The 21,570-nt window shown below is 35.9% G+C and overlaps 1 protein-coding gene and 1 long non-coding RNA gene across 6 annotated transcripts in view; both read right to left on the bottom strand.

The window, feature by feature from the left end:
• The window catches only part of FAM172A (family with sequence similarity 172 member A), a 423,647-nt gene that overhangs the window by 20,440 nt on the left and 381,637 nt on the right, over positions 1–21,570 (bottom strand). The gene's annotated exons all lie outside the window — the stretch shown is intronic.
• LOC116586138 lies at positions 430–20,136 on the bottom strand. Its single transcript, XR_004283902.1, has 3 exons — positions 20,125–20,136; positions 9,431–9,433; positions 430–731 (listed from the first exon to the last, which is right to left on the bottom strand). It is a non-coding gene; the product is annotated as an uncharacterized LOC116586138 (long non-coding RNA).

Genomic DNA, 21,570 nt, shown 5'->3' with positions numbered 1-21,570 from the left:
CTGGCTGGCTCAGTCAGTGGAACATGCAACTCTTGGTCTCAGGGTCATGAGTTCAAGACCCATGCTGGACCTAGTACTTAAAAAAAAAAAAAAAGCCCACAGAATGTGGAGGATTTTAAAAATTCATTTTTAAGCTAGGAGGTTTAAAGTTGTAGTATGGTTGTAATATGTATTCCTAGTAACTATTATCATCATTAAGAAACAAAAGTTAAGGAGTGCCTGGGTGGCACAGTCAGTTAAGCATCTGACTCTCAGTTTTGGCTCAGGTCATGATCTCCTGGTTGTGGAATCAAGACCCAGCTCCGTCTCTGAGCTCAGCACAGAGTCTGTTTCCGATTCTCTCTCCCTCTCTCTTGTTCTCTCTCTCTCTCACTCAAATACATAAATAAATCTTTAAAAAAAAAGTAAAAATTAAAATTAACTGTTTCCTGTGTTCCTGGCACCGGACTATGCACCTTATCACACTAGTTCATGTAAACCTGGGAATAATTTTTGCAAAGCAGATGGTGCTGCCCTTGTGCTGGTGCAGTCTGAAGAGGTTACGGTGCTTGCGAAAGGTCACAGTGCCAGTAAATAAGAACATAAGCTCTACAAAGGTAGGGACTTCGTTTTGTTCACCCTTTATTCCTATTGCCTAGGGCCATGCCTGACACCTAAAAGCCTCTGCATAAATATCCACTGAAAGAGTGGAGTCCAAATGCCAGACTATTAAGGCCTACAACACAGGGTAACTGATTCCAGTTTAAGGTAGCTATCCCTTACTTTATTCTTAAAGTAATGAGCCCTACAGCGTTACTTCTTGTTTCACTAGGTTAAGTGGGAAAAGGAGAGTATTGCTGGTATGCCAATGCAGACTTTAAGAAGACATTTGGGTTCAAGATTCTTTTTTCCATTTTCATACTCTTTTCCTGAGCTGGTAAGCTCAACTAGATCAAAGAATGGGTTTGAATGCTAAATGATTCACCTAGTTTTATAGGATAAATATTCTCTACATATCATAGTACAGACTGGATCCTGTAAAGGGTTCAGGAACATTCATAATTACCCTCTGTTGACCAGAGGGGAATAAGACTAGAATATGTGGAAGCTTCAGCAAGAGAATAGCCCAAACTAGAAGCACCTTCTTACCAGTAGGTAACCAGTATACCACCGGCAAAAAAGAATGCAAACATTTAATGCATTTTTCTATTTAATTTCCATCAACATTCTTCTCCTTTCCTCATTGCCTCATGAATTTAATCTTTTAAAGCCAGATGAAAACTTGCTATAAGACCCAGTTTTCTTTTTCTTTTTAAAGATTTTATTTATTTAGGTCAGGAATCATGACCTGAGCCGTGGCAGACGCTTAACGACTGAGCCACCCAGGCACCCTAGGCCCAGTTTTCCTGGTTAGATTTTTTAAGGTGGGTGTTAAACAGAGAAGTTAACATAGGAGCCATGTCACCAAATAAAATGATGACCCATGCCACAGTGGTATGCTATGGAAACAGCTAATTCAATAGAGAAATAACTACTAATGTCATAGGTTAGCCCAGTATGTTTAAAAAATCTGTGTATCTGTTCTTTCATTATATCCGTATCATTATCTTTTTTTTTTTTTTTTTAAAGATTTTATTTATTTATTTGACAGAGAGAGATGACAAGCAGGCAGAGAGGCAGGCACAGAGAGAGGAGGAAGCAGGCTCCCTGCTGAGCAGAGAGCCCGATGCGGGGCTCGATCCCAGGACCCTGAGATCATGACCTGAGCTGAAGGCAGCGGCTTAACGCACTGAGCCACCCAGGCGCCCCCGTATCATTATCTTTTTTGCTAAAAAAGCACCCTGGATGTGTCTTGACTGAGGGAAGACGAGCATTTGCTCTCAGATGACTACTGAAAAATTACCCTAAAAGTGACTGGACTAATCTCACAAGGCAAATTAAAACTTGGGGATTAAAACTATTTTAGATTTTCACAAGGGGAAAAAATAATCTTCATATTTCTTAATCTATATAGTGACAGTCATTCTTGTATTATTCAATAACCTATCAAAAAGAAAGAAAAAAAATCTTGCTTTTTAATGAAGTCTCTGGTTAAACCATTTAAGTAGTGAAGTTTTAGGCCCCAGAGCAAGACTATACAAATTTAAAACCGCTAGAAATGTTGACAGATGCTTAATTACAGTGTTACATATGGTAGAAAACATACACAATTTGAGTGGATATTTTTATGAACAATTATCATTTAAAACAACTTTGGAAATAAAATTCATTTGTAACTATGTTGTTCTTAATAAAAATTTTTCTATTCAGTCAGTATTTTTTCTCTATTTCTACGTTCCTAAGACCATCACTATTTTGCAAGTAAATTCAAACATGGAGATATTCTTTTGGTTAGCAGTTCAAGTTCCAAATTTTCTTTTATTTAAAGTATCATAAAATTTAGTGATAAATTATGTTTAGTGATATGATTCTGATGTTTTTGATTGAGAAATAAAAAGCACTTATTTGCATGTATGCTAAGAAAATGAACCCAGAAGTATTAAATTTAAAAATAAACTTTGCTTTAAAAATAACTTCAGAGTCACAAAAATAATAAGACTGGCTCCTAAATAACTTTAACTCAGATTTCCATTTTTAAAAATATCTATCGTATTTGTTTTCATTATTTACTCTTCCACTTTGTATATATACATACACATGCATATACACAAATATAATTTTTTTCTGAACTATTTGAGAGGCATGCTAATAACATGCCTTTTAGTATGTATTTGCTACCAACAATGAAATTTTCCTATGCAACTACAGTTATCACATTCAGATTTTACATTTATAGGATACTTTTTTACTCTACCATTTGTTTGCCAATTTTGCCAGTTGTCCATACGGCACTTTTACTGTCTAGTACAGAATCTAGTCCAGGATCACAGAATGAAAACTATGAAGGTTTAATAATTATTTCCTTTTATTTCCATCCATTTTTACAGATGTTTAAAAAGACAGTTTCATTTGGTTTTAATTTGAAACTTTAGAATGACAACACTAATTCCATTATTAAGGTCTGATATTTTTTTCATCAATTATCTGCATAAAAACACAAGAATATGATTAAAATATTCCTGATTATCTACCAGTTTGTAACAAATATCCATTTGGATATCAAATATCCATGTGATTCCGTTTTATAAATTAGCTTGCAATTCAAAAAGAAGAAAATTCCTATTTCAAGGCATGCCTTCCTAGGATTTTCTTGTTAGCTTTTGGAAGGTTATCTGAATTAAAAATTAAAAAATCAGTCAAGTATTCTATTAGCTAGGAAATCGAGTAAAATATTTATTTGATGGAGAGGAGACTGAAATCAGTGACTAAGTCAAGTTTCTAAAATGTTTGAGGCTTATAGTCAACTATGACGATTTTCTTTCATATGCATTAGAAAATATGGAATTAACTGCATACATTGTTGCTAATGTCCTAGAAATAGTTTACACAGCTGAACTGAGGGACTTAAAATTTAAGATCTATTTCTGGCTACTCTATCAATATGCATGAAATTCTAGATAAGCCATTTGACTTTGATTTGTCCCAATTTCTGTATCCCTAAAAGCCTAGAAAATGAAATGTTTGCCATATAGATACACTGCTAGGATTTCACACACTTAATCTAGTGAGATTGTAATATTAAATGTATCAAAGATTACAAAGAATCATAATAAATACTATATAGAGTAATGATAAATAAACCATTTGCCTAGGAGAGCAAAAAAAGGATTTTACTGTTTAACCAATGTTTGTCGTAGAAAAAAGTAGAAAACACAAATAAGTAAGAACAAACAAACAAACAAACAAACAAAAAAAACCACGGAAATTACCAGCAATCCTACTAACCAGAAATAACAAAATAACAAACTGGAATATATTATTTCAGACATTTTTTTCTATATATAAGCATACATAATTGTTGGTTTATAAAATATATTACTTAAAGAATATAAAAATTAACCATATTTCAATACAAATACATTAAGAAGTATCATACTGAGGGTTCTTATTCTAGTAATCAGTTAACCATAACAATGATAAACTCTGGACAAATTCCAACATACAGCTATTTGATGGCATTGAAGACCAACCTAAAGCAGATAGAAACTGAAGGAGATTAAACCTTTCAAATAGTTGGGTAGCTCTTCACCCAAAAAAATTCTTTCTGTAAGGTAGAGGGTAGTCACTTATATATGGTTTCACTTATTTGTGGAGCATAACAAATAGCATGGAGGACATGGGGAGATGGAGAGGAGAAGGGAGCTGAGGGAAATTGGAAGGGGAGTGAACATGAGAGAATATGGACTCTGAAAAACAACCTGAGGGTCTTGAAGGGGCGGGGGGTGGGAGGTTGGGGGAACAAGGTGGTGGGTATTGCAGAGGGCACGTATTGCATGGAGCACTGGGTGTGATGCAAAAACAATGAATACTGTTACGCTAAAAAAAAAAAAAAAAAAAAAAAAAAATCCAAACAAAAGGCTGCAGTTATTGGCTTGAAGTGTCCAGAGATGGAGTTGGGGATACCAGAACAGCTAGAAACCAGGAATGTAAATTCCTGGGAGGTAAAAAGAAGGAGTCAACCAGAGGGGGAAATTCAAAATCTGTGTACAAATAACTTCCAGTTTTTCAGGTGAATTCTGAACTGTATTTGCAGGGAGAAGACTGCAACTGAAGTTGAATAAGACGAACAGAGATTTAAGCTGTTGCACACCACGAAAGAGAAAGTTTAGAGAGTTTGAGTCTCGTCAGATTAGAGAAGCTGGATTAAGACTTGGTCTTTCCACTGTGAAACCCAGGAAGAGTAAGGATAATGTGCTAGGTCTAAGGGTTTACCCTAAAACTAAGGGGAAAACTCACCATAAGAAAGTACAAAATCACATCTGAAGAAATTCAGTCATTGACGGAATCTAAAAACCCAACAACTCATACCATAATGTCCATATAATAAAAACTTACTAGATACGCAAGAAAAAAAATTAAAAAAAAGCACAAACTTTGATCCAAAGTGAAGGGGTGGGGGTTGTGGGACAGAACAATGGAAATGGACTTAAAGATGACCCAGACTTTGGAATTAGCAAACCAAAACTTTAAAGCAACTATTGTAAATATGTTCAAGAACGTAAAGAAACAGCTCTAATGAGTGAAAGATATTTTAGCAAACAAATCAAAAACTTAGGAAAAAAGCCAAGTAAAAATACCAGAACTGTAACATATAATATCTGAAAGGAAAATTCACTGGATGGACTAATACCCAACTGGAGAAAGCAGAAGAAAGCTTCAGTGAACTTGAAAACTCATCAACAGGAATCATCCAAGCCGAAGATCAGAAAGAAAAAAGATGGTTTAAAAAAAAAAAAAAGGAAGAAACAAAGCCTGGGTGACCTGTGAGACAACATAAAGCCACTTAATTTTTGTGCAATTGGAGTCCCAGAGGAGAAGAAAAAGGGAATAGGGAAGGAAAAACATTTGAATTAATAATATCCATGAATACCAAATTAGGTGAAAAACATTAATTTATGAATCAAAGAAGTCCACCAAATGCTGAATAGGATATACAGAATTAAAAGCACATAGACACATCATACATAATAAGACTACTACTACTCAAAGATAAAAAAAAATCTTGCAAGGAGCAGCAGTAAAAAACACACAATATATATATAGCAGAATAATGATACAGAGGACTGTTGATTTCTCATCACTAACAAGGGAAGTCAGAAGACAATGAAATGACAACTTTAAAAAACTGAAAGAAAAAAAAAAAAACAAAACCTCATCAACCCAGAACTCTATTTCCAAACAGGAAAAAAGTCTTAAAAATTAAAGTGATCAGGCAGAGAAACACAATTATAATATGGTTTCACTCATTTGTGGAACATAAGGAATAGCATGGAGGAAGGCATAGAGGAAGGGAGGGGAAAACTGAAGTGGGAGAAATCAGAGGGAGACGAACAGTGAGAGACTAGGAATCTGGGGAAACAATCTGAGGGTTTCAGAGAGAAGGGGACTATAGGGTAGCTGGGTGATGAGTATTAAGGAGGCACATGTTGTGATGAGCACTGGGTGTTAATTGCAACTCATGAATTATTGAACACTACATCAAAAACTAATGATGTACTATTATACAGTGGCTAACTGAACATAATAAAAAAATTAAAAAAATAAACCTTTCACAACTATTAAAAAATTAAAGTGAAATAATGTTAATTACGCTGGAATTAAAATGTAAAAAAAAAAGGTGAAATAAAGACATTTTCAGGTAAGTGATAAAAGGGAGAATTTGTGGTCAGCAGACCTGCACTAGAAGATATACAACCCAGAGGAAGTTCTGTAGGCTAGAGGGAAAGAACACCAGATAAAACTTTAATCTACAACATATGCCCAATAATGGAAATGGTAAACGTAAGGGCAAAAACAAAGACCATTTTTTCTTCCATTAATTAAAAAATATACAATAAAATCTTATTTATTTATTTATTTATTTATTATTACGGTAGAATCTTTAATGAAAAAATTATAACAATGTATTTTATGGTTTTAGGGTACATGGATTTAAAATATATGCCAACAGGGGCATGTGACTCCTGATCTCAAGGTCGTGAGTTTCAGCCCCATGTTGGGTGTAGAGATTACTTAAATAAATAAAACTTTAAAATAAAATAAAATACATGACAACAACAATACAAGGATAGAAGGATAAATGGAATTACAGTGTTGTAAGCTCCTTACATTTTATATGAAAATGTACAATATTAATTCTAAGTAGACTATGGTAAGGATGCACAGATCAACACTTAATCCCTAGAGCAACTATTAAAAATAACACAAAAAGGCGTACTAAAATGACTTTTAGAGCAATTAAAATAAAAAAAATAAAAGAACAAGAAAACCTGGACAAATAGGGGAGACATAAATAATGATATTAATAGCTACATGAAATTTAAATGGGTTAGTTATTCCAACTCAAACTAAAATTAGAAAAGCTACGACACAAATGTTGGTGAGGATGTGCCGCAACTCAACTAGAGCTCTCATAGGATTACAAAATGGTATAGTCACTTTGCTAAAAATGTTTGGTAGATTTTAATAAAAAATATATATATATATCTACATCATGACTTAGCACTCGTATTATTAGCTATTGATCCAATAGATAAGAAAACAAATGACTACAAAAAGGCATTTAAGAAAATGTTCATAGAAGCTTTATTCATAGGGGTGCCTGGGTGGCTCAGTGGGTTAAGCCTCTGCCTTCGGCTCAGGTCATGATCTCAGGGTCCCTGGGGTCGAGCCCCACATCAGGCTCTCTGCTCAGCGGGGAGCCTACTTCTCTGCCTACTTGTGATCTCTCTCTCTCTCTCTTTCAAAATAAATAAATAAAATCTTTAAAAAAAGCTTTATTTATAATGTAAAAAATTAGACACAGCCCAGATGTCCATCAACAGGAGGGTGTAAAAATTGTGATACATGCATAAAGTGGATACTACTTAGTAATTAAAATGAATGACCTAGTGATATAAATATCAATCTGGATGAATCTCAGGTAAAAGAAGCCAAACACAAAAAAGTACATGCTCTAAATGGCATTTACGTGAAGTTTAAGAACAAGTAAAAAAAAAAATCTATGGAGATAGATTATATAGCTCATTAGTCTACACTGCCCTTTTTCTTCTTCCATAGTTCTCAATGATTTAAAATTTAGCAAAAGAATATGTCTGTATTAATTGGATAGTGTTTGGTAACTCTACCTCAAAAAGACGAACTCATCTACTAACCTGCAGAGAAAACCTAAAATTACTATTAATAAGATTACAGAATCACCTTATTTGGTTATAAGATGGTGACATTCTAATCATGTATTCCTGGTGACTCTCTAAGTAAGGAATATGTCAGATCAACCTGGTGTTATGTTCAACATTTACAGGTAAGAGACAGTTCTGGTTCTTAACAACTTGTCAATGATAAAGACAGTACTGTATGTGCACTTTATCACTGAAGGATTTGCGAAGCTTCCAGAGAATGTTAAAAATTATAGTCCCAAAAGGACAGTTCAGTAAAAACTCACCAACCCTTTTTATTACATAGACTCCTAATATGAGTCATTACATCCCAAGGCAGCAGAACTAATGGGCATATAATAATAATTTAAACTCTGACATTTTAAGAAAATATATGACAATGAAGTAACAAAAACAGGCAATGTACCTAATGTTTTCCAAGAATAAAAGGAGAAAATGTAGTATTTTTAATTTGAGTTGATTCAAAAGGTATTTGAAGTTCAAATACAGTCTGGGACCAAACTGGCCTCACTCAAAAGTTTTAAATAACTCTAAGTAATTGGAGAACCCTAGTCTGATAGGACTAAATGAATTAATATTCTTCATTCTTCTGGTTTTAGAAGAGGAAATGGAAAGTAGTTTTGACTATTACTGGCTTCTCCTCCAAGTAGAAATGCTTATTACATTGGTTTAAAATCACCAATTTAAACTAATATTTAGTAATTGGGATGATAATTTTCAGTACCTTGAAATAAATTCAATCATTTATTACAGTACAATTTCTTACATGAAAAAAATGACCTGAATTTCTGTTATCTTTCATTATAATATCAGTTGCTGTCACAGTTCAGAAAGAATTATTTTGAAGGATCTCTAGGAAATTGGTTGAACACATTTAGGAAAATTATCAGATTGTATATTTCCAATAATTATACATATATTTTATGGAGAGGATTGTGTTCCATGTCTCTTGGCGTAGTGGCATAATGACTGGCATAATAATTACTGCATTCACTGTTCAGCTTATTCAACATTTAACTTTTCTTAAAGTTAATTCTGTGGACCGCTGGCTTTGTGGGCTACCAACAGCTGTTGATTGAAGGTTATGTTCAAAGGAAAGGTCCTTATTGCAGCCTTGCTAGGAGGTATCAGTGTGCTAGTGTGCACTGTGGCATACAGAAAGGAGGATTTCTTTCTTTCTTTCTTTCTTTTTTAAAAAGATTTTTTTAAAGTAATCTCTACACCTAACATGGGGCTCAAACTTACAACCCCAAGTTTAAGAGTCGCATACTCCACCCACTGAGCCAGCCAGGCACCCCACAAGGGAGGATTTCAATGTGCACTATCTCCCAAACATATTTGGCCAATGAGTTTTCTTGGGACCGTTTTCTGGACTTCTATTTCACAAAACACACTTTGGAAAATTATGGTCTAGAGGAAATACAGTATCAGCTAGAGTTGGAGCAGGCTGAAAAAAAAAAAGAGAAAAGTAAAAAAGAGCAAATACTGTTCTAAGTCACTTGTTTCTCAGCGCGCATTTCCTTAATAGTAAAATCCCATTTATAAGCTGTAACCTTGGGCACATTCTGTAGTCTCTCCTTCATCTGTAAGAATGGAACTAATAGCAATAAGACCTACTTTGCAATTTATGATGAGCTCTGAAGATGACAAACGTTTAGTGCAGTTTGTACCTGCCATGTGGTCCTGCCTGAAGAAGGAGGGTGACTAGTATTGCTGGAATGTTTTGGTACGACTTACATGAACTGGAGGCCTTCTTTCTTTCTTTTTAAAGATTTTTACTTATTTATTTGACAGACAGAGATCACAAGTAGGCAGAGAGGCAGGCAGAGAGAGAGGAAAGCAGGCTCCCCACTGAGCAGAGAGCCTGATGTGGGGCTTGATCCCAGGACCCCGGTGGGATCAGGACCTGAGCCAGAGGCAGAGGCTTTAACCCAATGAGCCACCCAGGTGCCCCAGGAGGTTTTCTTTTGATTATACAAAAAAAAAAAAAAAAAAAAAAAAAAAAAAAAAGACATTCATCCCCATTTTACCCCTTTCTCCTACTTTGACAATACTAACTTCTAAGTGTAAGATATTGAGAAGACCTGCTCATAAGAGGCCTGCTTACCTTTCTGGAATCCAGCATTTAGGTTTGACCAAAAAATCTGCTAACCATGGAAACATTTTGGCACTATTGTTTCCACAGGAAAAAGACCCTTTTTATTTTATTTTTTAATTATTATTTTTTTAAAGACACCTTTTTTTTTTTTTTTTGTATAGCACTTGGTAACTTCTGGTTTATCTTCACAAGTACTTTCAGATTCTATCCTCTAATAAACCAGTGTGGTTAGTAGGGCAGAAACTAACCATGTTCTTCTAAATCATGGATGTGGAAACTGAGACTTGGAGAGGTAACACTGCAAACTGCCCAAAGTAACCGAATTGGCAAGTAGCAGTGTCTAGATTCAAACTCAGGTTTTTGGCTTTTGTTGAGTATCTGAGAGTGAGTGACTCAGGGTCTCCTGATTCTGCATTTTAGGATAGTTTAGTTCAGTTCAATAAAAATTTATGGAGTTGTTCCTATATGCTAGGCACTGTGCTAGGTGTGAATGAGACATTTCTGGTTTTGTCCTTGAAAAGCATATATCTAGTGTCATTCAGAAAATAAGAAAACAGGGGAAAAAAAAAAAGGAAAATGAATGATTCTGAGCAGCTTTCTGTGTTGTGCTGTGACCACAGCAAGGGCTTCATGTAAGAGCAAAAATCTGGAGGTGTCCTGTGGTGAAGCCTATGGTCCTTTCTGTGTTCATTCAGTCACTAATAATAATAATAATAAGTAGCAGAGAGGGCTGGGGAAGCATTTGCTATGATGTCTGTCTCTCTTTGCTTGACATTACCTTCCCTTCCTTGTGTCCATACTTCCTTCCCCAAGAGATTACAGAAATGTACTTTCTACTTTAGAAAGCTTAGTGTTTGGAACATCACATGAGAAATGTATTTTTCCTTTCTTTGGTATCATTATATTTCTACTGTGTTGTCTTCATTCCTTTTAGCATCCTCACGCTTCCCCAAACTTATTACTCATCTCGACTACCCGCTGAACTGCTAATGCCAATGTGTTCTCAGAATTACTTGAACGTGCTCTTGGCATGAGGACCCTCCTTTAAAAAAGAAAAAATCAGTCCTTCCTTGATAAGTGCAAAACTTTCATCATAGTCACTTTGCTGTTTAGAAACTTTGCTTTTAAAAATCATTGATTAGGGGCGCCTGGGTGGCTCAGTGGGTTAAAGCCTCTGCCTTCAGCTCAGGTCATGATCTCAGGGTCCTGGGACTGAGCCCCGCATCGGGCTCTCTGCTCAGTGGGGAGCCTGCTTCCTCCTCTCTCTCTCTGCCTGCCTCTCTGCCTACTTGTGATCTCTCTCTCTGTCAAATAAAAAAATAAATAAAATCTTTAAAAAAAAATAAAAATCATTCATTAATCTTCAAGCTGAATCTGAGATCCATTTTTCTGTTCTCTATCCCTATAGCCTTCTGTTATTAAAAGACAATGTTGATGACTTTCTCACTCATGTGTTAGCCATAGCATCAGAATCACAATCCCATCAACTTTCTGACTACTTTTTGTGTTTGCTTCCTCCTGAAACTGTCTATTTGTAGCTGTAGTATAGTGGAAAACACAGCGGCCTCACAGACATAGCTCCCAGACACCTAGTTCTAACACTTTCCGGCTTTATGATTCTGTGCAAATCTCTAGGCTGAGTCTCAGTTTCTTCACATATAAAATGAAGATAATAATAGTACCTATTTCACATTATTGTTCTTGAAGACCCCATGAAATGAATATGTGGAAATATTTTATACATTCTAAAGTACCCTCCAAACAGAAATAATAATTTCCATTAATATTAATACTGAATGGAAATACTAATCTGAAAAACTAATATTCAGATAAGAAGGTTTTAAAAAAGTTCTTATTTTAATCCCAGTTAGTTAACATACAGCTTGTATTAGTTTCAGGTGTACGATACAGTGATTCCACACTTCCATACATCACCCTGTGCTCATCATGACAAGGGCCCTCCTTAATCCTCTGACCTATTCCACCCATTCCCCTGACCACCTACCCTCTGGTAACCATCAGTTTCTTCTCTATAATTAAGAGTCTGTTTCTTATTTTCTCTCTCTCTCTCATTTTTTTTCTTTAATTGTTTACTTTGTTTTTTAGAGACCGAGAGAGTGAGAGAGTGTGAGCTAGGGAGGGGAAAGAGAGAGGAAGTAGGAGAAAGAGAATCCCAAGCAGGCTCCAAGCCCAGTGTACAGCCTGATGTGGGGCTTGATCTCACGACCCTGAGATCATGACCTGAGCCCAAATCAAGAGTTAGATGCTTAACTGACTGAGTCACCCAGGTGCCTTCTCTTGTTTCACAAATAGGCAGAGAGACACGCAGAGAGAGAGGAGGAAGCAGGCTCCCTGCTGAGCAGAGAGCCCAATGCGGGGCTCGATCCTAGGACCCCGGGATCACGACCCAAGTTGGAAGCAGAGCCACCCAGGCACCCCATATTTGTCTTTCTTTGACTGACTTATTTTGCTTAGCATTATACTCTCCAGCTCCATCCATGTTGTTGTAAATGCCAAGACTTCATTCCTTTTTATAGCTGAAAAATATTCCACTGTATATATATATATACCACATCTTCTTTATTCATTCATCAACTGATGGACACTTGGGTTGCTTTCATATCGTGGCTACTGTAAATAATGCTGCTATAAACATAGGGCTGCATGTATCCCTTTGAATCAGTGTTCTTGTATTTTTTGGGTAAATACCCAGTAGTGCCATTGCTGGATCATAAGGTACTTCTATTTTTAACTTTTGAGGAACTTCCATGCCAGAAATATTAGATTTTTATGTTCTTTACTCTCTAGATATATTCCAAGAGCTTGTTTTTTGGTTAATATCATTTGCATATAAATGATTACAGGTATATATTATATACATTCATATATGTAGGGATATACATGTATAAAATATATAAAGTATAAACTGATCTGAACCAAATTACAGATCAGCTTGACAGTCAGAATTTACTGGTAACAGAAAACTTAATGTTCTCTCTTTTATCCATTTAAACATGGTGTCACCATCAAATATTTCTATTTAATGCCTAGAGTGAACACCTGGTTTTTGTTTTCTTTCTGCCTAGCATCTGATTCTCCTTGCATGTCTTAGGGAATACCACATTGTGTAGCTGGAGGTAGAGAACAGGTGGGAAGTTTCATCTTTTACATCCGGTGAGCACTGCACAAGAGAAAGGGCAAGGAGTGTGGTGGGACTAGTGTATTTGCATTCACTTCTCCCACAGAAAATGACTCTGTAGGTGATATTATATTGCTCTGTGGTACAAAGAAAGCATGTTGTTCTCAAATAGTTCAATGGTGGGCAGTAGTGGTAACAGAACCAAGTAGCCTCAAACGGGGAGAACAATTAGTTCAAGGAGAGTCACGCTGCTCTCTCACTTCCTGCCCAGTCACTCTTCAACCCACTGTCATCTTAAATGTTTGTCATAACACAACACTTAACTAGCAACTGAAATCATTTATTTGTTTGTTTTGTTATTTACTAGCTTTTTTTTTTTTTTTGGCTTGCTTATTAATTGTCCATATGCTTCGACTAAAATGTAATCTCCCTCAGGTCAGGAACTTTGCTGTGTCTACTGCTGTGTCCCATCGCAGTGTCTAGAACATTGCCTGGCACATACTAAGTGTGTACTAAACATTTATTGACTGACTGACCAACTGACTGGTAAAGTCTTCTGAAATTGTTGAGAGCTCAGTCAATTCTGAATTGAATTAAAAATGAGGGGCACCTGGGTGGCTCAGAGGGTTAAGTCTCTGCCTTCAGCTCAGGTCATGGTCCCAGGGTCCTGGGATCGAGTCCCACATCGGGCTCTCTGCTCAACGGGAGCCTGCTTCTTTCTCTCCCTCTGCCTGTCATTTCCTCTGTTTGTGCTCTCTCTCTGGCAAATAAATAAATAAATAAATGAAAAAAAAAAAAAGAAACACAGACATTTTCTTGAGGTAAGTACTTAACTTCAAACGTTGTTTTTCCAGAGAAAAGAATATACTATTATGAAAAAATACAAAATAATTCAAAAATTCTTTAAATGCTTTTCAAAAAAAATACAGGTGCTAGGTTCCAAATACTAAAATGACAAGATAATACAGGTTTTTCTTCTAATCTGTTGAGAGGTCTACTATTCTCAGGAACTCAATCCTTTGAGTAAAATGATCATAAAAAATATGACTGTTAAAAGCTTCTGGAAATATAAGAAACATAATTTTAACTGTATATTTGGTTAAAAATGGAATTTGCTCCTTCTTCATGGCTTTTGTATTAATAGGACTCTCATTAAAAGGAGCTATATCTATTCCACAGAAATAATTTTAAGGAGTCATGCACTATTCACATTTATTTTGGAAAAGTATGGTAAAAAGAAGAAATAAGACACTGTTCATTATTTTGATCTTTAACATATTTTCACATTTAAAAAGATTTTAAAAGAAACAAATAAAAATGCAACAGCCTACATATTTTTCTTTTGTGTCCATCTAAGAAACGAAAACCAACACTACCCACAACACTATGGCAGACTTTTTGAAATTTGTTCAGGCATGCAGCTTTAAGCCCTTCAATAATCACTCACATGAGGACAAAAAAGAGAAAGAAAACAAAACAAAAAATTATACCATTGTTTAGTCCAAACATTTTCTAAGTGCCTATATGTCAGACATTGATGGGTAGTGGGTATATAGAGGAAAACAAGCCACAGGGCCCAATCTTGAGATTACAGCACCAATGCCCCCTTGGAGGGGATCCAAGACATCCCTGCTTTTTTCCAGGTTGTACTTTATGGTAAATGGAATTAAAATGAAATTTCAATGTTATATGGGAAGTTATATTTGGATGCATAAATTCTGCCTATAATGAAAATGACATTGCATTACAAACCTTCTAATTAAATTGAGAGACTATTTGTACTACACGGTACCTTCAGTAAAGTCAAATAATATAGAGACCCTTCTGCTAAAAACAACAGTAACATTTGCTACACAATATGTACTGTTTTCTTTAAAATGATGCTTCTTACTTCTTCAGAGATTTTTAGTAAATAAATAAATGGCTATTATCTACATTAGATAAGCATGAGGACCCATATAATGTTTTTCTCTGTGAAGGGTGAATGGCCATTTTTGCTTATAGTAAAGTTATAGTAAATTATGATAAAAATTAATTCAATCTTCTATATGAGTCTCATCATTGAATCATGATTTAATGTTATATTACAGGCATTAACTTTATTGCATTTTATTTTTCCTCTATTCTCTCCTCATAGGCTTTTATTGGTCATCAATAAAAAAGGGAACCGTATCAGTAAGAGAAAGTAAGGAAATTATCCTATTTTTAATCCCATCAAAAAAAAAAGAATAAAATATTTAGTAGTAAATTTAATGAAGGAGGGAAAAGAACTATACACTGCAAATAGGACACTGATGAAAGAAACTGAAGATATAAGTAAATGGAAAGATATTCCGTGTTCACAGATTCGAGGAAAAATATTGTTAAAATTTTCATACTTTTCAAACAATCTACAGATGCAATGTAATCCCCATCAAAATTCCCAAGGCATTTTTCACAGAACTAGAATAAACAATCCTAAAATTTATATGGAACTACTAAAGGTTCTGAATAGCCAAAGCAACATTAAGTAAGATTAACAAAGCTGGAGGTACCGTACTTCCCAATTTTAAACTATATTACAAACTTAAAATGGTAAAAACAGCGTGGTATTGGCAAAATGACAGATACACAGATCATTAGAACAGAACAGAGAACCCAGAAATAAAATCATGAATGGATGAAAAAAAATTTTTTAAAAGATTTTATTTATTTATCAGAGAGAGATTGGGAGAGAGAGCAAGCACAGGCAGACAGAATGGCAGGCAGAGGCAGAGGGAGAAGGAGGCTCCCCACCGAGCAAGGAGCCCGATGTGGGACTTGATCCCAGGACGCTGGGATCATGACCTGAGCCAAAGGCAGCTGCTTAACCAAGTGAGCCATCCACGCATCCCTGGATGAAAATTTTTGACAAAGGAACTAAGAATATAAAATGAGAAAAAGAAGGTCTCTTCAGTTAATGGTATTGGGAAAACTGGACAGCTACATGCAAAAGAATGAAACTAGATCCCTATCTTATACCAAACCCCAAAATCAACTTAAAATGGATTAAAGACTTGAACATAAGACCTGAAACTGTAAAAACTTTTGGAAGAAGACATAGAGGGTAAACTCCTTGAAACTGGTGTTGGCAATGATTTTTAGCTTTACCAAAGCAAAGGTATGAAAAGCAAAAATAAACAAGTGCAACCATATCAAAGTGAAAACATGTGTACAGCAAAAAAGAACAACAAAATAAAAAACAAAGACAAAACAAACCATCAACAAAATGAAAAGGCAACTATGAAATGAAGGAAAATATTTGCAGATTATGTATGTGATAATTAGGTGTCATGAAGAGATGCTCAACAGGGAAATGCAAATCAAAACCACAATGAGATAATACATCGCACCTGTTAGAATGGCTATCATTAAAAAGACAAGAGATAAATTGTTGGCCAGGATGTGGAAAAAACGAAAGCCTTATGTATTGTTGGAAGGAATGTAAATTGGTATAGCCTCTACGGAAAACGGTATGGAAGGTCCTCAAGAAATTAAAAACAGAATTACAAAGTGACCCAGCAATCACAGTTCTGAGTATCAATCCAAGGGAAATGAAAGTAGGATATTGAAGAGATATCTTCACTCCCATGATCATTGCAACACTGTTCACAATAGCCAAGATAGGGAAATAAACTAGGTGTCCATCGAAGGATGAATAGATAAAAATATATACACACACACACACACAGGGGAATATCATTTAGCCATGAGAAGGAAGGAAATCTGGCCATTAGTAACAATCTGAATGGACTTTAAGGGCATTATAAGAAGTAAGTCAGACAGGAGAAGACAAATACTGCCCAGTATCACATATGTAGAAACAAAACAAAACAAAACAAAAAAAACCAAAACGTCAAACCCCTAGAAACAGAGAGAAAAAAAGTGGTTGCCAGGGGCTGGGGTTGCTGGCTATAGAGAGAGGCTGGTAAAAGGATACAAACTTTCAACTATAGGATGAATAAGGTCTGAGGATCTAATGTATAACATGGTGACTATAGTTAAAAAGAATGTATTATGTAAATAACATTTGCTGAAAGTAGAACATAAATATTCTCACACACACACACAAAATAAATATTCAAGGTGATGGATATGTTAATTAACTAGATGGGAGAAATCCTTTCACTATGTATATCAGTTCATTATAATGCACACTTTAAAGCTCTACCTCAAAAAAGCTCAAAAAATGAAAATAAATATTAAAAAAAATCAACAGTATAAGGAATGCTAACTGGACTTCCTATAAATACATTCACGGATTATATGTCCCATTATGTTAGTCAGTCTTTCTTGGGTAAGAACCCACATGATTTCATTTCGTTTCAATTTCAACCACTATTTTTTCTAGGAGCTGGGGTTATGGGGATTAACAAAACCAATGTGGTCACTGACTTCAGGGAGTTTACCATCTAGTGGAGGAAGGAGACACTAAAATAATCCCATAAATAATTGCTCATTTACAAGTAAATATGTGATGATTTCTTTGTTACTTATTGCAAGGAAACTATCTTTTCCGAAGAGTGTATATGCTTTTAGCTTTTCCAGTGAAGAAGATTTTTTGTCAGTTATTATTTCCTTTTCTGCCTTGATGGTAAAGAAGCTAGAGATAAATTGTATGCTGAATTAATATAATTATCATACCATAGGCTGATGGACAATTATCTTTGTCTCTAAGTAGTTTTTGATATTACAAAAATCCTCACTTTAATCATTGTCTTATACAAGTCTTACTCTCTGCAGGCTGACCAAGGAAGTAAAGAGGGACAGGGCTCGGGGAGGGGACTAAACTGTACAGCATAAATTAAAAAAAATAAATTAAGTTTTCTTGAAGTTTTATTTTATATTTACATTTGAAAATAAGAATTGTTCTATCTATCCACAGTTGTATAAAATAGTATATAATTATTTCAGAAGTTTCAACTCAGAGTGGTTTCTAAACCTGTAGTAGTACAAAAATGGGGGGGTATTAATCACTTTTAGACCCATGACAGAAACAAGGGACTCATTGAAATTCCATTAATGTACCATAGAACATATTATGTTAAAAAATCAGGATTTCATAATCTTTTGAAGCTCTGCAGTACTTTAATGGTACTTCTAATAGTGCCTAACACTTGGAAGCGTTCCACAGTTTGGCTCCTATAAAGTGGTTTTTGACAGCAAATGTGCAGGAACCAGAATCTATACTGAAACTTGAATCGGAGCCACTTAGACATCATGATGTTGCCCAAATGTGAAGTGGTTTCCATTGGCAATACCATAATATCTTCTCACTGAAGCATGAAACGGAGTTTGGGGGATATTTAGCTACCAAAAGCAGCAGACATTATCTAAGCCTTGATCAGACAGAAAAAAATTGAAAATGACTTCCTGGCATTCATTCAGTGGAAAATGAAGACAAGAAGAAGCCAAATAAAGTTAACAGCTCTAAAAAGAGGCTAGAAATTGTGGTGCTCTAGAGTCTGCATCATCACTGCCATGCTCTTTGATGCCAGTAAACATTCATTGAGCTCTCACCATGTGCAAAAGCACAATGACAGGGACTTTAGCTAAAATGGTCTTGAAGATCATGGGCTTCTAATTTTTAAATTTAATTCCCGTGTAGTTAACATGTCATGGACTTTATATTACGCCTCTCTGTAATTCCCTGTGCCTGGCACAGGGTTTTCGAGGATAGCAAATTATTAGTAAGGATGTATGGATTATGTGAAGGTGACTGCAAGGGGCTTGGAGTCTAACTGGGAGATAGGGAAGAAGTGACTTCTTTGCTAGCAGAGGTTGTTATCTTAATCCCTTTATACCATTTCTACATAGGGCAGGGTCTAGCACATCACAGGTATTTAAAAATAGCTCATCAATAATGAGCAAATAATTTTTTAAGAAACATTTATTGAGCACTCACCACGCTTCAGATGTTCTGCTGCGTTGAACTCTCACAACAGGAAAGTGCTGTTCCCGTTCCCATTTCAGAGACGACGGAGCTCAAGTTTACTGGGGTTGGGCAACTTGCTCAGTTTACCCAGATGTTAACTTTGTGGAGGCAGGATTTGAACCTAGGTAGTCTGACTGCAGTTCACAATCCTCACTGTCATACTGTACCTATTAAAAACACCCCAATATTGTCAGGTGGCCTATGGTAAAGGGCAGCTGAATGGCAGAGATAGTAAGTCCTCTAACTTAAAAGATTATTTATTTATTTGATAGACAGAGATCACAAGTAGGCAAAGAAGCACGCAGAGAGAGAGAGGAGGAAGCAGGCTCCCTGCCTAGCACAATGTGGGGCTCGATCCCAGGATCCTGGGATCATGATCTGAGCCAAAGGCAGAGGCTTTAACCGACTGAGCTACCCAGCCGCCCCATAAGTCCTCTAACTTCAGAAAAAGAAGTGATTACTGAGGACTGGGTGTAGGGACAACTTTCTGAAGAATGCAGAACTGGAGGTGGGTTTTGAAAGAAGAGTCACAGTTAAGTACCGCGGAAGGAGGAAGAAAGTGGACCGGGGTGGCTGGAGATGCTCAGAATGTATTTGGAGAGAAGTAGACTCGGTTGGATAGAATGAAAGAGCTCATGTAGGACAGCACTAGAAAACGCAGTCAGAGATTCTGCAAGAACAAGTAAGTGAAGGACTTAAGAATTTGGATTTCATTCTTTGGGCAGAAGTGAAGCCAACCAAGTTTTTCTCACAGAGAAAGAGGTGTAAAAAGCTGCTTTTTAGGAAGCTATGTAGGATATATAGAGGGTGAGAGCTTAGAGCCCAGGAGACCAGGTAGGTGGAGGTGAAGAAGACCTCAACTGAGACAGTTGGCAACGGCAATGGAGAAAAACTTACAGATAAAAGAGAAAGAAAGGACTAAGAAAACTGCCTTGATGATGTTGAGAGGGATGAATTAGTACCTGTGTGATAAATACCGATACTGTCACTGTCAGAAATGGGGGACATTTAGGAAGAGGAGTTGGTTTTTGGATGATTACTAAACTTCTAATTCAAACCTCTTGATTACTAGAGGTTTAAGGCATTTATTAATCAAATAACTTAAACATTTGGATACGGTTATAAGCCAGGAACTGGGCTAGATACAGGGACAGAATAGTGAGTAGGAAAGATATGGTCCCTCCTTTCACAGACTTAGAGTTTATCAGAGGAGGGACGCATTAAGCAATTATAATAACACTGATAAGTTTTATAATGGTGACGAAACACAGAGTATAATGGGAGCATATGGCAGGAGCACTCAGAGATTGTAGACTGAGACTTCCTTGAGGAGTGACATTTAAGCAATGGATCACATTAATAGTTTGGTTCATAGCATCTGTATCAGGGAGTTAACCTGTGTAATATATAGCACATGCTTTATATATGTACACACACACACACACGAGGTGTCAGTGATGGTATCTGCTCACCAACTACCCTCTGTAGCAAAACTATATTGATTACAGACCTGTTTCAAAGGATAGAAGCAGGGGTGTCTTTTTTTTTTTTTTTTAATCATATAACCCTGCACCTTCCATCCACAGCTGACTGAGCCTGGGATGGATACTGTACTAAGTGCCACCAAGTAACAGGACCGTCCTCTATGACCTGATGCACGGAGATGTAAAAACAATAATTTTCTTACGAATCTGAAGGAAGAAACCAAGGTAATGTCAGGGGTCTGCAGCTGAAGTCAAGTTAGAACTGGAGAGACTCAAAGGCTATTCATTCGCCAAAGTTCTGAGTGGGCAGAAAGTGAGCAAAAGGAAGAAGCTGGTCCATATATAGTGCCTAGGAGCATGACAGAGAAACAGATTCCTCTAGAGAAATATATGTCTCATGAGAGACAAGTAGCAAGAGTAGGTGCTTTGAACAGCAATATTGTCAATGACTTTCCAGTGATAAGATGATGAGTACCTTCACAGTAACTCTTAGTCTGTTCCTTTCACATTAGAACAACATTAAAAAGTCTAAATGGCTTAAATTACAATTTCAGTACAGAGTTCAGTTCTTATATTCTCTCTACGAATCTTCTTTAGGAGACAAACTATAAATTCAATCCAAGCTAGCTGAGTGGGTCTCTACTGCTTGTAGACAAGAGGGCTTAATTAAACACATTATCCCCTCATGGATAAAAGTAAGCTAAAAAGGAGATACTGTGTTGAGTTCAGCTACCAGGGTAAATAAATTATTATATATAAAAACAAATCTGTTTGCTACCTTTAAATGTCTTTAATTGTCATAATTATAGCATGCCTATCTCAACACAGATGCATACGATATATTCTTAGGAAAATTGTCACAACTGTTCATACTTACACTCAAGTGTTTTACTTGTATGCTGTATACCATACACATATACATGAAATGTATTTATACATACCTAACTAAGTTATCTGTAGCAAGACATCAATTATACAAATGTACAAACAAAATTATATGACTTCCTTACAACTCTGTGTGCATGCCAGGAGCACTGAGATGATGGTCCTGATATAATTATTGTCTCTTTTCGCACAGC

Source organism: Mustela erminea, chromosome 3, assembly GCF_009829155.1.
Source record: "Mustela erminea isolate mMusErm1 chromosome 3, mMusErm1.Pri, whole genome shotgun sequence".
NCBI lineage: Eukaryota > Metazoa > Chordata > Mammalia > Carnivora > Mustelidae > Mustela > Mustela erminea.
Note: the sequence above shows the minus strand (reverse complement) of the source record. Positions and strands in the feature narration are given on the sequence as shown.